This window comes from Lactuca serriola, chromosome 5 (assembly GCF_051521515.1).
Source record: "Lactuca serriola cultivar US96UC23 chromosome 5, Lser_US96UC23_V15, whole genome shotgun sequence".
Classification (NCBI taxonomy): Eukaryota; Viridiplantae; Streptophyta; class Magnoliopsida; order Asterales; family Asteraceae; genus Lactuca; species Lactuca serriola.
In genome coordinates, this window is record NC_136412.1 from 259,163,370 (window position 1) to 259,168,284 (window position 4,915).

Sequence of the window (4,915 nt, forward strand, 5' to 3'; positions counted from 1 at the left end):
TTTGTTTATTTTGGTATTATATTCACCGTGTTACAATCCTTCAAAGTAGAGCTATCAAAGCTGAAAAAATTCAGCTTTTCAGCAACATTTTGTAAGCTGTGACGGTTTTTAAACACCCATAACTCATTCGTTTTAAGTCAGATTGACCTCCGATTTTTTCCAACATTTAGTTTATAGTTTGTAGATGAGTTTAGACTATAATTTTGTTTATTTCGGTATTATATTCACTGAGCTACAATCCTTTAAAGTAGAGCTATCAAAGTTGAAAAAATTCAGCTTTTTAGCAAGATTTTATAATCTGTGACGTTTTTTAAACACCCATAACTCATTCGTTTTAAGTCGGATTGACCTACGGTTTTTTCCAACATTTAGTTTACAATTTGTAGATGAATTTAGACTATAATTTTGTTTATTTTGGTATTATATTCATTGAGTTACAATCCTTCAAAGTAGAGCTATCAAAGCTGAAATATTTCAGCTTTTTAGTATTATTTTATACTATAATTCCGAGTCCGCGTTTAGCACTTGTGGTAGAGTTGTAAGTGAGTATCAAACTAGTTTATCAACATTGATAGTTGAAGCTTTGTTATGCACCCATGATTGGGTGATAAAGTTTACAAATCCGATAGTTGACAACGTTGGTGACATCTTGAACGATGATGATATAGCTTTGGATAAAAAAAATTACAATATTTATTCTTTTTTTATACAATTATTACTTTTTATTAAATACTAACAACATTTTCATTTGTGTTTATTTAGAGATTGCACAAGCTTTAAATATGTTACATATTGATTTTAAAGTTTAAACTATGATTTTTGTTGTTACGGTAATACTTTTGTATGTTTGTCTTAAAATTGTTTAACTTTTGTTGGTGAACTTGATTTATATGTTAATTGCTTTTATTTGGAAAATTAATTTTTGCAAATTGCAAGTTATAATATTATACATCAATGTAGATTAGTTAGGCATGAAACGGAAACATATTAATTTTGCAAGTTATAATATTATACATCAATGTAGATTACTTATTATACTCTATGCAATTAAAGTTGTACCGGTCCAAACGGGTCCAAAAACCGAAAAACCCGGACCTGGACCCGGACACGGACACGGACACGGACACGACTCATCCGGTCCGGTCCATGGTCCACAAAATTCTCCATAACCGGTCCGGTCCAAGAGCCGGTTCGGTCCGGTTCAAATGCTCACCCTACGCACGACACTCGTTAGCTTTATTGAGGCCAAAAGATATTGATTTTTAAATAAAATACTCCAGTATGTACGCAAAGGTAAACATCATTCTAAATTAAAACAAAAATTAAGAAAGTGAAAAAGCACTTTATAAATCTATTTACAAATTTCCATGTTGGAGAAAATGTAATCTGTTAGACAAAAAGTATGATCTGTTATGTTAAACACAGAGATTGTACATTAACCTGAAAATGTTGTCTTGACATATCAGGATTTGTATAAAGAATTTGTATCAAGCCACAACATTGTCTTGCCAATATATGCCAACGTGTACATCTATACGAATCAATACGTCACACATATACATATACATACACCAATACATATATATAACTTAAATTCAAATTCATACCCTCCATTCATTCCCAAAAATCTGGACTCTTTATGAAAAGACGGTCATCAATCTTTCCATCTTCATCACCACACGGGACCACATGCCTTTTCTTCTTCAATTATTTTAGCCAAAATCCATCCTTCCCTTCTCGAGTGACCCCACATACCCATCTCCGCAACCAGGCGGCGGCGCGTCTACTCAACTCCAGGTTGTATATGTCTTACTTCATCCATGGCTTCTCCGCCACCCGCCATAGCTTCACTGACTTATCTAAACTACCGCTATACACCATCCATTCCCGGACACCTCCATCATCGTTTTCTGGGTGCTCCTGAACCGCTAAACATTTGACGGGACCACTGTGGCCGGTTAGGACGGAGAGGCAGGAGTGGAAACCACCGATCTCCCTCCGCCAGACGCAGATGCTCTTGTCCGCCGAACCACTAAACAACAAGCTTCCTGCGCCGGCGAGACAAAGAACTGCTTGCCTGTGTCCTCTGATAACTCCGCCGTGTACCAAAGCGTGCTTTCTACGTTCCCAGAAATTCACCAACCCATCTGAAGTTCCGGCGTACACCACGGCTTCCACCATGTTCACCGCCACCGATGTCACGGCGGTTTCTTGGTCTAGTAACGTGTAAACCAACATATGCTTTGTATCCTTACCTACCAACTCCCTCCTCCATACCTTCACGGATCCGTCTGCTGATCCGGTGAAAACCAAACCGTCGAAACCGGCAACCACCGAGTTAATGGCGTCGTCGTGGGCTTTTACCGATTCCAAACACTTTGAATCTGAAAGTCTCCATACTTTAAACGTTTTATCCCAAGAACCTGAATATAGTAACCCGTGTTCCTCATCCAAACTCAGGCAAGCAACAGCATCGAAATGCTTGATCCATGGAACATTCCGGTGACGCCGGACTTCGACATAGTTACCGGGATTCAAGGAGCTTTTGATGAAATCCACTGTAGTTGGTAAACTCCCGACCCGTTTGTGCGCCTTCCTCTTCGAATCTGAATACTTCCATACTCGAATTTTACCATCTTGATGACCTGTAAAAATCCTATCCCGGGAGACAACAATGGATTTCACCAATCCACTGCTGGATTTAAATCCAGAAAATTCAGTTAAGTTCCTCCAAACCCGGATATTTTTCGAATCCGAACCTGTATACAGCAAATCTCCAGAAGAAGCTAACGAATAAACATGCCCCTCTTCACGTACCAAAGACCCAACCAACCCCGTTAACTGAGTGTCGCCGGGAGCATTCATAAACGGAAGGTTCCATGGCGATTTTGAAAACGGCGAGGTCTGGTGGAACGGCGACATGAAATAATTAGCAGGAGAAGTATTCGGAGACAAAGCCGATGGACTAACTGGAAACGAAACGTTGCTATGGTGGTGGTGTGAACTGCTACTGGTACTGGCCTCTTGTTGTTCATCACCGGCGGTGTGTATAATGTTAGGTTCAGAGCTGTGGAAAAGCACTCCGAGCTTTGTTCGCCGGTGGGAAGAGTTATCCTCCGGTAACAATGGAACACGCATCTTCTCCTTTACCATGTTAAGTCGTCGAAATCAAGAAATGACGTCTGGATTCCTTGAATGATCGAATTTCAAGAAAGATTGAATGATTGATAGTGTTTACTGGTAGAAAGATAAAATTGAAACAGTCGAAGTGAAAAGAGAAAAGTAAACAGCTATTTATAGAACATTGTAGGCGTTCAGAATCCGCGTGTCTTAACTTGGATTGAACTTCTTCTTCACTACAACATTTCTAGATGCGTAAAGTCTTTTGAAATACGTTACTTTCTCTTTTCAAAGAAATAGAATTTTGAATACTAACACATGTTCTTTTAATATTAAATATTTTTATGTAAATATTTTACTTATGTTTATGTTAAATAATTACCAATACGCAAATCAATAAAGTTATTAAAAAGATACGGGCTATAAAAAGGAACATAGTTAACACTTTCCAACAATAAATTGTATTAATTACTACCTTTAATCTAATTTAAATCTCTAGCATCTACCTTTTTGTACTTTCGTACTAAATTTCTAGTTGGTCTCACTAACTTTTGAAAAAGTTAATTATATTATAAACGTTTTTTATTGGAATTATGTGTTGGTTTCAAATTACTAATATGATGACGTGTTATATATATGATGAGGTGTGTTGTGAGTTATGCCATGTTTACCCCTAGCTTTCCCTTCTATGAATGAGTTTTGACTTTTGACTCTCTTTAATGATTTGACTTTTATCGCAAAGTTTGGCAAACTATTGATTTCTAGGACTTCTATTGAAACCGTTGGCAAGTTGGTTTGAATGCGGCAGCCGGAAAGTACATCGTCGGTCATCCCGTGCCGTTGCCTTTTCGATATTTCTGTTCATATAGATTTGTTGTTTGAATTTATCTCTAGTTTATTCTAATTTATAAACAATAGTTTTAATTCAATGTTTTAAATATCGTAAGACGTGACTTTGCAGCAATGTCAAGCCATAAGCATTTCCAAGTCGTGGCGAATTACGTCGTTTGTAAGGCGTGACTTAAACGACAATGTATATAATTAATAATTATATATATATTTTCTACTATTATTCATTTTTTAACACATATATATAACTTAAGACAACATTTTGTTAAAGTTGTGCGGCAATGACGAGCCTTGGAGCCATGACGCGTCATGACGAAGCCATGGCGAACTTTTTAAAAGCTTGAGTAAATTACATGCATTGTATCTATAGTTTAGGGTAATTTGCGTTGTAATTTGCGCACTTGGTTTCTAACTTATTTTTTTTAACTTGGACCGTCCCTATAGTTTGGTTTTGTTACGCGTTTGGTCCCTACTAGAGTTAAAAAGGCTAGAGTAAATTATACACATGTTCCCTATGGTTTGGGTTAATTTGCATGCTTGGTCTCTATCTTATTTTTTTAACGCAGGTCATCCCTAAAATATGATCTTGTTGTATTGTGGGTCCTTGAACGGCTTAAGATGACCAATATATCATTATCTATTATTTTAATTGTTTTATTATTATTAACTTATTAATAGAAATTGTAAAAGAAATTATTTAAGGTGGGTCCCACCCTAACCCTTGTAAATGAAAACAACTAGAGGTCGGTTTGAAGTCTCAACCACACATCGTGATTAGTCCTTCGTGCACCTCTCTCTTTCTTCTTCTCCAGCAGTAGCTCCGACGTCAACGTTGTTTCTTTCCCATTCTCTTTATTTACAACACCAAAATGCATTTGTTTCCCCTCTACCCCACCTTATATGATACCACCACCCTCTATCGTCTATAATCTTCATCTGAATCCAC

At 37.1% G+C, this 4,915-nt stretch overlaps 1 pseudogene; it reads right to left on the reverse strand.

The window, feature by feature from the left end:
• Window positions 1–1,322: 1,322 nt before the first annotated feature.
• LOC145054121 (protein JINGUBANG pseudogene) lies at window positions 1,323–3,332 on the reverse strand (annotated as a pseudogene).
• Between the last annotated feature and the right edge of the window lie 1,583 nt (window positions 3,333–4,915).